The sequence below is a fragment of the Cyprinus carpio genome, unplaced genomic scaffold (assembly GCF_018340385.1).
Source record: "Cyprinus carpio isolate SPL01 unplaced genomic scaffold, ASM1834038v1 S000006728, whole genome shotgun sequence".
Classification (NCBI taxonomy): Eukaryota; Metazoa; Chordata; class Actinopteri; order Cypriniformes; family Cyprinidae; genus Cyprinus; species Cyprinus carpio.
This window is the reverse complement of record NW_024879331.1, coordinates 420,609-433,709: the sequence shown is the minus strand read 5'-3', so window position 1 is coordinate 433,709 and position 13,101 is coordinate 420,609.

The window sequence follows — 13,101 nt, the reverse complement described above, 5'->3', positions numbered from 1 at the left end:
ATGTATTGCTCAATGGTGCACTATGAAACCTTTTTTTTTTTTTTGCGTAAAATGTATAGTTTTTTTTTCTCTCTTTAAGACTGTTCTCTTTTTCTGAATACATATGTGCTATCTAATGGCTTTCCAATAACATTAAGATGTCTGTCTTTATGGAATGATTAGCTTATTAGTATTGAAAACCTTTTACGAAGGTGCAATGGTTACAACATTTTCAAGTGAAAGTGTTCCTTTATGATGAGCTATGTTTATTGACCATTGAAGTGTCGTGTGTGTAGTGTTTGCGTCTGTGCTTTTTCTCTTGATATTCTGTGACTGAATTGTCTCAATGTCTACCTCACTGAAGCAGCTGATATTAAACAGCGATGTTATGACCTGGCTCCTCAGTAACCAAAAAGTTATATTTCAATTACACTGTACATCCTATATCCTCTGCCAGTCACCAATCAAACTCGAATCAGGATCAGTCAAGGCTCTATGTAAACATATGTTTGGAAGCTTATTTGTAATAAATGACAGAAATAAAGAATATATTGCTCTCTTGATCTCTTCTGGAAATTAGTGAATCGAGTTTGATGGTTTTTGAACTATGTGATTGAAAAAAGTTCACAGCATAATAACGTTAAACAAAAAGCATTTTTCAGAAAATGCATAAATTAAATTTCCTTCTTTTTTTTTTTTCATTTGCAGAGTTAAATCTAAATCAGTTCATGTAACAAAGTTCAGTTATATCCCATTAATTATATCAGCTCTATGTCATGAGGACACTGTTTCTTAAAGATGATCCTTATATAACACTGGCACACTGGCTTGAAGAAAAAAGAAATGGCATTTGTCTTATGTTACTGCTCACAATGTCCCAGTTCTAATAATCAGAAGGTTATGAAGAAATACTGTTCACGCCTTTGCACTCTCTGATGTGACATTGTCAGAGTGGAGGAGATGGAGCAAAACTCCAGAAGCGAGAGCTGCTCCTCACTGGGTTTGTGGATTCAATTACACTGCATTATTGTAAATGTCCTTGCAGGCTGACTGTCAAGCCTAGGCACATTCTCCCTCACTTAAAAGAAGCAAAAAATATGCCTCCACAAATATTAGTGTCTATCCACCACTGCTATATAACACCATTTGAGTATTTTTATTTTTATCTATTTTTTAATTTATGAGGTTCCTATTTCAAATTTATATGATTCCAAATTTACAATTATGAATATGTCTAAGAATACCAAAGAATAGAAGCCACAAACACTTGTACTATATCTGCCCTAAAAGCTAAATAAAGTGTAAAATTCAGAGACAGTGAGAGAGTGGGAGAGAGACAGAGATATAATAATAAAAACAATACAGACTAGAGATCATTATTTTTAGAAAGTCTGCAATGTGTTGGAAGCAGGGCATTGGAAATCACCATGGCAACCAAGACAAGCACAGTGAGAGAGTGTGTGGAGTGTTTGTATTTTGGAGACTCAGACAGTAGAGGAGAGTTGTTGAGGACAGGAGTGTGCTGGACTCTGAATTTGGGATCTTTTTAAGTGCTGACTGCATTGAGCTCACATATACTTGTCACAGTGTTCCGGTTTACTCAAAATAAATAAAACATTCTTTGCTTAATAATGACAAATCTACAGTATCTTCACAATATCTGGCTAATTTAAATGCATATTTGGTTACACTTTAGTTTACGGACCATTTCTCACTATTAACTAATTAACTACAACTTTTTCCTAAAAAAAAAAAAAATCCTAATTTGCTGCTTATAAACAGTTAGTAAAGTAGTTGTATTAAGGGATCTAATATATGTTCATGCAGAGTAAGGTATTAATATGTGCTTTATGAGTACTAATAACCAAAATGCTAGTAATATGCATGCTAAAAATCAACTAGTTAATAGTGAGAATTGTTTTCTGTTCTGTTTTTCTCACAAATGCGATTTTCGGATGCAGGATGCACTGCTGTCTCCAACATGTTTTGTGCTATGGATGTGCCATGTAGAAATATGTAATATCCACTATATGTACATACCTGAATATGTAAATACTCTCTAGCAAAAATGAATTTTCTTTCACAACTCATTTATTCCCACTCTGTGGATCACCAGTTTTTTTGTAAAAACTTGATGGGACTTTTTAATCCTTGAGTGAATTAGCCATTTGTCACTGTGTGGTAACCAAGATCAAAGTTTGAATTGAAAACTGAACATTCCAACTTTCAAAAGCTAACTGTAACAGTTTGTGGATTACTGTAGGATCAGTAGCTGTGTCGTTCGTTCGACACCTTCCACGAGGAGTTTGTGGCACCTTACTGTACATGTCAATCTCTGGTGTTGATGTTCCCTCTTCTAATGAGAGTCCTTCTGTGACACAGCCTCTGCCAAAGTCTTCACACCTCTCCTCGACATCTCCACTAGTTTCCCTCAGGATCCCACTAATGACAGGAAATACAAGACTGCACACAGTAAGCGGTCACATGGTTATCAAATACTCTCTGCACATTTAAAGTTGTCATAGTGTGTTTGCCAAGAAAACTGCAGCAGACTGTAACAGTAATTCCCAGAAAGAGTTCACACCACACATTTATGCCAAAACTTAAAAGCAATGTGTTTTGACATATCTGGGACAAGTTGAAAATTACATTACTTTTAAAGTTATTAAGGGCGACAAATCATGGGCGTTTCTTACTCTTTTTAAATAAAAATGCTTGATGTAGACATACTTTGTGATGAAATACTCACAAAGCAAGGCTTTCTTCCTAGTCCATTTGTACCGTTTATGGAAATTGAGCTGTTAAAAAGGGTAATTAACATGACATCAATATTTACTTCAACACATTTCGTATTCAGCAACTTGGCTCACACGATTAAAGGGATAGTTCATGTAAAATGAAAATTTGGTTTGGTTATCAACATTCTTCAAAATATCTTCTTTTGTGTTCAATGGAAGACAAAACTTGATACAGGTTTGTAACAACATAAGGGTGAGTAAATTATGACAAAATTGTCAATTTTGGGTGAATTACCCCTTTGAAAGATTAAAATTAGCCAATTATAAAATTATTTACAGTACATGCAGAAGTCTTAAAGGTACACTAGCAAAAAAAAGAAAAACCGTTTACTTTAAAAGAATAGTTAATCTAAAAAATGAAAAAATTTGTCATCATTTGTGCACCCCTCATGTCATTCCAAACCTGTCTTGACTTTCTTTCTTTTGTTGGAACGAAATATAAAATATTTTGTGTGTGGGGTTTTTTTTTTTTTTTGTTGTTGTTGTTTTTTTGCCCATACAATAGCAAAACTGTTTTCTTTCAAATGAATTCATCAAAATATAAGTGACATGAGGGTGTGTAAATAATGACTAATGTAAAACTGGTAGCAAATGTTGAGTATAGTGCATAATAGTGCAACAAGAAAGATGAACTTGATCAAGATTCCTGTGCTCATAAAAAGCAAACATTCTAACATAACAGCTTGGTTTATAAAAATCAAGCTGTTCAGATGCACATGCACAGCAGGGGAGACAAACACAGGTAACAGTCAAATCGGGAAAAAAGCAGCAGTTCTATTCCAAGCATATGGCACAGAGGAGGAGAAAGCAGCGTGTTCTGTTCCCAGGGGTATTCACCTTCTGAAGACTGCCTGCTCAGGAAGGTTGCTTAGGAGACAGAAGGAAAATGTCAAGCAGATTTCTTTCTTTTTTTTCCTCTCCTGTGTTGACACTTGCAACTGTGGCAGGTGTATGAAAAATTGCATTCTCCACCGTTCCCATGAGCGGAGCACATCACTGATGAAACATATCTGCGCTTGGTCTTATTTTGCTATCATTTATACAACAGTGATGCTTTTACAAACATCATATATAGTAAATGGAGGCCTTTTGTTACTAGACATGTTTACACTGCCTATACATTGATGAGCTTTGTCACCTATACATTGTGTCATTGCAACTTGACTAAAGGTCACATGACCTCCACTATACAGTATGTAATTCCATTGGTATTCGCCACTTATTCGGATAAAATTAAGGGCTGTTCACACTGGCAAAGATTTGCAGGGACAAAGTAACAGAAAGACCTTAATTTCAACAGGAGTTGAATGACTACAGCTGATAATGAAAATATAATGAAAATGATAATGAAAGTTTAGCAGAGATTAACAACAAAAATTAGCATGTGAAACTTTAAAGGGATACTCCACCCCAGAATGAAAATGTTGTCGTTAATCACTTATCCCCATGTTGTTCCAAACCCGTAAAAACCTACATTTTCGTCTTCTGAACACAATTTAAGATATTTTGGATGAAAAATGGGAGGCTTGAGACTGTCCCATAGACTGCCAAGTAAAATACACTGTCAAGGTCTAGAAAAGCATCGTCAGAATAGTCCATCTGTGCAGTCTGAGCAGTACGCAGATGGGGTACGCTCTTCTGTGTCAGCCGCGCTGCGCTGATGCGCTGTTTTCTTTCAAACCAAAGCGTAAATATACATAGAAAACGTATCCTTGTGGCGCGGCTGACACAGAAGAGCGTACGCCGCCTGCATACTGCTCAGATTCTCTAAAATGGTGCTACACTGATTTGGAGAGACACAGAGGAGAGGAATTGTTGAATAAAGTTGTTATTTTTGTTTTCTTTGTGTACAAAAAGTATTCTCATCTCTTCATAATGTTACGGTTGAATCACTGATGACAGATGGACTATTCTGACGATGCTTTTCATACTTTCCTGGACCTTGACAGTGTAATTTACTTGGCCGTCTATGGGACAGTCCACAGCCTCCCGGGTTTTCATCCAAAATATCTTAAATTGTGTTCCGAAGACGAACAAACCCTTTATGGGTTTCGATTGACATGGGGGTAAGTGATTAATGACAAAAATTTTCATTTTGGGGTGGAGTATCCCTTTAATGCCACCTCAGTGTTCCATTAAATGGAACATTTCATATACTTTTTGCTACTTCAGGTACTGTTTTGTGGCACATTTGCAGTGTAAATACAATATTTTAGTATTCATATGTGACAATCTGAACCATAGTTCAAAACAATGACTCTTACTTCATTTAAACTGAAAATTCCCCATCTCTCTATAGCAATACACACTCACACAATAATAATTAGGTTGACTGTGCAGGGCCAGGCCAAACTGCAGTAATTAATGTATGCAGACTCACTGCTCTTCACAGCCTGTCATTAGCGAGGTGAGCTGAGGCATATACTCAGCCACATTTTGATTCCTCCAACATATATCTATCTATCTATCTATCGGATCTATCTATCTATCTATCTATCTATCTATCTATCTATCTATCTATCTATCTATCTATCTATCTATCTATCTATCTATTTCTGTCTAACCATTTGGAAAGCCATTTTTATCTGAATGTGTGCATGGACACATGGTTGGGTCAGTGTCCCTCGCATAAGCGCATCTCAGCACAGCTACTGGCAGTGGCACACAAAACAAACAGCCTAGTATAGAATCATAGAATGTTTCTGTCTCCTGTTTGTTACTTCTTCTAGAAAAATTTTTAGAGATTTTAGATGTATCCACATTTTGGCCTTCTGTCAGATATTCCTGCCAGTTCTGCAAAAGAAAGGAAAATAATAGCTGAGACAAAAACCGCTGAATACCCTAAATAAACCAAAGACTGCTTGTGGATGGACATTCACCAGCGATTCAAAGGGCAAATCAATTAAATATCAAAATAGCTTCTATTTTTATGGGTTTATTTCATATTTCCACAAACATCTGATGGTGGGACACATGCAATTCCATTTATCTGCACTATTTAATCTATGGAACTTTCCATACAGAAGTGGAAACTTCCATAACTGTGATCCTGGAATATACTGTAACTTATTCCTTTCTAGTAACCTACTGTTGTGGTCTTTATAACAAGTCTAAGGAACTTATCATGATCATGATTTTTAAAAGGCCGTGTAGAAGCTCAGTGAAACAGAACATCAGAGTACAGATTTTATTCAGCTCTATTATGATAAAGCGTGCATGTTCTACTTTTTGGAACCATTTCATATGTGCAGCTTCAGTTGTTTTGCTGCTGTGGTGTCTCATAACACACACACACACACACACACACACACACACACACACACACACACACACACACACACACACACACACCACATGGTAATGACATCTAGTGTGCAGGAAAAACATAATTTGGCAGTTTTCAAGTGTTGACCAGTCAAGTGACCACTGGCTGTCTTCTGGCACCACAAGAGATTTAATTAAGTGGCAACATTTCATTTTCTGAGACTGAATCTGAAGAACACTTACAGGAAAATGTTTAAAGTATTTTATTTTCTTCTGAATAAAATTGTCTGTGCTTGCCCATGCCAAAGTTGCCAGCAACATTGCCAGGGCTAGTGGCTCCTAAAGGTCTTCTGAATGGTTTCTCTACTTGGTGTTACTGGCCCAAAGACAAAACATCCAACCTCATGTCTCTATATCTCCTAACATAAGGATTGGTCCTTATCACTATTTCAGTCTTTTTTACTTGAAAATTTTTCACAGTTTAATTCAATGCATTACTTGCTTTTTTTTGTATTTCACTTAATTTTCTAGCAGTTTCTGAGTAAAATTGTTTCTACAAAAACCAAATGTGTAAGCACAAACAATGCAGGACAATTTGTTCAAATATAAAACGACGAAATAAAGACACTACTTGACAGTGTAAAGTTTTTGTAAATTTAGTTTTATACCCTTAAGAGCTGTGCATGATGCAATGTAACAGGGTGCAGCAATTTACTGTGTCATAAGCCCGCCCCGTCACATGACATGGCACCTCAAGCCACATTCCATAAACCAAACACTAAACTAAACGACAAACACAGTTGTATACATACCCAACCAGCGAATACAAACAGAACAAAAGTAATTATCAAAAGCATCGCACAAAGCATTTTATCAGGTAGGTAGTGAAGACATTTGACGTAAGTGTGTTTGCAATACGCTTGTGTGTATCTCATAGATAATGTGATACCAATGATTATTAGTGGTGAATTAGATGGGATTGGGGTGCATTTTGTATTGAAGTTGCTGTTGAACAGTATGGCAAGAAAATATACCTTTCCACAAGTACTGCAGACAGGATATTTGGTCAATGCATTTGCTTTGTTGAATATGTTTAGCATGCTAGCAATAAACATGCCAACTGTTTACTTGCTCCGCCATGACCAGTTAGTTGAACCTGAAAAGAATAAAAATGACTGTAGAAGACGAAATGCAATGCAACAGTGTTCAAGCGGCCATTATAAAAAGTGGTCTGACACATTTCAGCTAGAATCATTTATGTACTTGCACAGGAGTATGTTGCGGGGCTAAGTCAGTTTAAAAACTTGTTAGGAATCTCTCACCTGTTTGATTCATTGGTGTAGTGCGGTTTAGAATTTAGCCTCTTTGTTTATCTTGCTCTGTAGTCCATGCAGCATATTGGGCAGGTCATGCTGGATTGTCAGACACACATTTTTTCTGTTTTACTTCTTAAGATCGTTTTTCGGTTCTTCTTCAAGGCACAGAAGAAAGCACGGTACAAATCACACCTCATTTACATTCAGTTTGGGCAAGAAAACCCTCCGCCTCCCACCCCTTCCCTTCCAGTCCTAGAATCAACTAGCAGCAAAGACCCCAAGAATACAAAAGTTACTAAGAAAAGAAAATAAAGTGTTACGCAGAAGCCAGAGCAAAACTCGGATGGGATCGTAAAGAGAGCTGGCAGGCTGGTTTGAGCATGTGACTGAGTTAAACAACATGCAGTTGGAGACTCTGGAATTGAAAAACTTGTGAGTAGCATTTTCGGTTTGTGTCATAACACTTCATTTATATCACTTTACAAACATATTTAATGGATTTGATGATTCTTAAAGGAATGTTTGCTGATTTCTCATACACAAGCTCCATCGGCAGTTATAAACTTCAACTCATCCCTCAAAAAAATGTGTATACAGTAATGCCCTTTACAGTACATAAAACTCTATGGGACTGGAATAAATGTTAAAAAACATGTTTCAATTCAAAACCACAAAATCTTAAATATATTTTATCATGAAACTATTGTGATAAAAACCGCTAAATCAATTTAGATCTGAATTTTTCAACTGTCGGATCATATAAACCTAAAATTACTTACAGTTTTCAAATAACACACTCTTTTATATTAATATACAGGGCTTTAGACTGTGACTAAAATGTGCAACAATAAGGTAAAATCAAGTTGTGATAGTCTTTGCGCTCTTAGAATGTAAAAGCTAATTTGGGTGGGTTCGATGCCCAGTTGGGGGGTTTTGAATTTTATTCGTGCGTGGTTAAAAATTTTGGGCTCACTGGTTGGGGGGGGAGGGGGCTCAGTTTTGCCGGGTTTTCAAACATTCTAAATTAGCTCTCGCAGGGCTAATTGGTTAACAAACAAAATCAAAAGTGTTTCATGTACTGCCGCGCTGCAGAGTCCAATCAGTTCATCAGTACATACTAACATTACTTAAAAAAGTCGGCATGATGCTTATGTTGCCTGCCGCAATTTAGCCAATCACTACTGGGATCACAGACAGACGTGATGATTCACGGAGTGGTGAGTTTTTAGTGCGATAAGGCAGGGGTTTTCCAAACCTGTCCTGCGCGGCCCTGCAGCACTGCACATTTTGTATGTCCCCATTAGACCCACAGTCAACCAGTTCAGGTCTTGCAGTCTCTACTAATGAGCTGATGAGTAAGAATCAGTTGTGTTGGATAAGCGGAGACCTACAAATGTGCAGGGGGGGGGCTACAGGACAGGTTTTAAAACGCCTGTGAAAAAAGGATCAGATTTTGAATGTTACAAAAGTGTATATAAGTGATCACAATGCCAGAGTGGCATAAATACTGTAACAAGTTTACATGGTAATTAGAAGTGGGGAGAGTGACTCTCAAAACCTGTGAATTACATCCTGTAGAGGGAGATGACAGCGAATGTCTCTAATATCAGTGTTAACTATGAAATCAGAGCACAGTGAATAATTTACTCAAAATCAAATTGAATATGGGAACTATATAGTTCCTGTCCTGCATGCAGACATCTATAACTTATTAAACTGTCCAGAGTGGTATCCTTGAAAGCTGCTGGACTTGATTAGTAGTTTTGACTAGCAGAGTTGTGTAATTATTTTCTACAGTAATGCTACTTCATGAAAGCACTTTCTTCTATTTCTTGCGTGAAGTTAAAGTTGCAAACACGAAAGGTAAGCGCATTATTGTTGTTGTGTTTTATTGTTTTTATTGTCGGATTATCATACAGTATGCATCAATGAATAACGCAGTTTTGATTGAGATGGTGTGTGCATGATTGAGTGTGAAATACCAGCTAATTAAAGTAATCGCCTTTCTAAGTGCTTATTATTCCAGTCACTTATATTGGCAACTTTTTGTTTTGCATTTAAATTGGAGTATTTCTGACACTGTTGACATTGAAACTGATAGGTGTTGTTTTGTTTTTTTTTTTTTTTTCGTAACTGTAGCGGTCAATTTTGTTGCTGATTGTGACAGTATCTGCCCTGCTTATTTTAGTAGGTCATATTTGGTATATTCTCGTTTATGTAGATGCCCTGATGTGTTCTGTTTACCCCCTGGGAAACTGATTCTATTTTTACATTTATTTTTTGCACCATGAGTTGCTTTAATTAGGAGTTAAAAATGGTCCTTACTCATATCACCTTGATTGACATGGCACAACTTCTATAGCATTATTTTGACAGTACATTTTTTTTTTTTTGATTTGAGTGGGTTTGTGGTCGAGTTTTTGGAGTTCGAAATAGTCCTTCCAGATCTGGCAACACTGGCCGCTAATGGTGTCATGCATGTGAAGAGCAGGATGCTGCCTTCTTCAACAAAAATGACTCTTGCGGAAGGCCGCGTTCTTTAAGTCAAAAAAGATTCACGTAAGACGCGCGTCTGAATTAGCTGTTTTCTGTTTTGAATCAGACGTGGTCGGGAATTATTAAAGTCAGTATTAAGTTTCAACAAACGACTCACTCACTGAAACACAAGTCAGTATACCACTGGAAGTTCATGGAAGTTATTGACACTCCATGACTGAGCGTCATTGAAGAACACATCGCAGTTACGTACAGTTGTTTTTAAGGTCCATTCTCACTATTAACAAACAACGCTGCGACTTTGATCAATAAAAACTTGCAATACAGTATGCTGGCGTATTCATAATAGTAAGGGAGTTGTTAAGTTTAGTAATGGATAGGAGTAGATGATAGGAATCTGGTGCATGGCCGAATATGTGCTTTATAAATACTAAAAAACAGACAAAAGGTTAATAATAGTGCAGGCTTATAAGAAAACTAGTTAATAGTGAATAAGTGCTCCCTACCAATGTGTTAACACAATTACATAATCCTGGTGGCACACAAAAAGGCAAAAAAGAATAGTCATATTATGTTGGCCTGGAGCGGTCATTATGAGTGGTGTGTTTTTTTTTAGAGCGGAAACACACGAGGAAGCTGCTCAATAGTACATACGATAGTGAATTAATGTAGCAAACAAATAGTGAGTAAAAGAGATACCGTGCAAATAAAGAGTAAGTCGGTGGGTTGAACATTGCCGGTTAACAGCTCTTTTTGTAGTTGGTTGTCGGTTTTTTTTCCTGCAAACTGATTATTTGCGCACCGTTGTGTTGTGACGCCCAATAAGTGGCGAGCCTGATAAATGTGAGTGTATATTAGCTCAGAAAAAAAGGCGTTCACTTTAGGATGGGGTGGAGCTAACATCTCTTCCAAAGAAGACCAAAAAAACGGAGGAACTTCAAAGGAAAGAAAAAGCAAACAAATTATGTTGGAAGTGAGTGCCCCGTCGACTTTGAAATCTACTGTAGGGAAACACTGGACTGCAGTGCAAGGCACAACCCAACCGGCATGACGGGTCACGGAGATAACAAAACAAGAATGGTAAGAGGCTGACTCCATGACTCCGGCATAAAGGTGGAGGGTGGTTAAGAAACAGTGAATAATAAGCTAATAATAGGGAAACACATGAATAACAATGCGCCTCTTCACCATAATGTGTTGAAAAATTACGGTATAACTGCTAAAATACAAAGGTAATGAATAAAAAAATTTTTTTAAGCACAAAACTGCAGTCAACAGCAAAAAGGAGGAATAATAAGTAAATAAGATTTGGATGGTCCTAACTCTTTGGAGCTATACAATATGACTACGATATAAAAATACATCGCAAAATCTGGCAAAAATACAATGTCCCAAGTGACAGGCAAACAAACTGCCAGACACACAATTAACTGTCAGTAAAGAGGAAAAGAAAAATACAAGAAGAAAGTAGGAAAGCGTGTAGATGTGCAGTATGAGCAAGAGACTAAGTGGCTGGTCGCGGTTTTCTCGACCGATCTGTGCTTTTATCCACTTCCCCCCAGATACTGTGAAAGATCATCAAATCCCGCCAGAACTAAAACCGCTCCATGGCGAGTGAATTCCCAAGAAGCTTTTTTGAAGCAGGTTGCTTTGATGGGCTGCAATTTGTTGTCTTGTTACTCGTAAATGGAGTGGTCTGTAGAGGGAATAACTCTCCGTCGACCTAGCATAGCTGCCTCTTTATCAGCCCCGAGTTAAGATGAGGAATGGGGCTTCAGCGTAGGCCGGCACAGGCCCACGCGGGGCAGATTGGTCACTGCGAGACCTACCGGGATGCCAGGCATCCAAGGGCTTTGACAGCTGGATTTGGGGGCCTCATGGGGTTCAGTACTCCAAAAAGGTTTCTTCCAGATAGCTGATCCTCCACCTCCTTCCGGCGCCACGCACGTGACAAGCCCGGGCTGGTCCCCATGGCGTAGGTGTCCGTGTAGGCTCTGGTGGGGCCGGAGCAGGCATGGGAGATGGCCGGCGCAACATGGGCGCCACAGCAGACTCACGGAGAGGTGATAAAAAAGGCGGGGAAGAGATAGGCAGGTGGAGGACAAAACGCGACGGTAAATAGGATGGAAAGCACAGAGTGTCATTAGATTAAGAGCTGTAGTGATCTTTTTGTTTTTCATGAACATGTGACATGTGAAGTGTCTTTGGACAATGTGAGTGGAAGCCGTTAGAGGAGGATGAGAGGAAAGAGGGACAAACTAATGTCATAAGGGGGACTTGGAAGAGGGGAATGTGATGAATGAAAAGGAGATGTGACTGTGATGAACACGTGGTACAGATAGCTGTCGCGATGGTGTGGGGGAACTGGGTGCCGTCGTAGTGCAGTCAGTGAAGCCGTCCTTCTGGATGCGTGCTGATCGGACATCTGCAACAAAAACCAAACAGCAATCTGCCTTTACGTTTTATTACCTGAACGAGTAATTAATGTTTCCTGAATAAATTATCGTTCGAGAAGTATGTTTCAAAAGCCATCGAAAATAAGTTAAATCAGGCAGTGTTTTCAACAGTTGGCAATGGTGACGAAGTGGAGTTTTTCTTTTGAGCCTAGGTAACAGTCATAAACTTTCCTGCTTTCCAAACCCGAAATAAGGCTAGAGTATTTTTGGCGTGAATAAGTAGATGGGTCCAAACTGCAAATACAAAGTGACACACATGAATTCAAGGTATATATATTTTTCTAATCTTAGATAATCAAATAGATAATTTTAGGAAGCAAACTCTGCGGTGAGACCTCAAGTGATACATCTTTATGAATGGGTCGCTGAATCATTCACCAACCATTTTCATTTAAAAAAAATGCAGAGGTCATTGTAGTAACAAGAACACCACTGTGTGCTGTGTTGGAGGAGCAGAACGGTTTTATTGCTGTGGCTTTGTTTGGAACAATTTCAAGTTAGAAAAATAAAGTCACAAACAATATCCTCTAATATTAGCGTCTAAAAATGTAATTCACACAACATTAACTTCATTTGTTTAATCACTGTATAAAATCAATATAAAATAGTTGGTAAAAAGGCAGGTGCTTGTGTGATATTGCTTTATTATATCATTTGATATATATATATATATATATATATATATATATATATATATATATATATATATAAACCAAAAAAAGAAACAAGAACTCATACGCGTTTTTGCCCCCAGCTATCCTTAATTTTATTGCATTTTTGCCCACAAAGTCC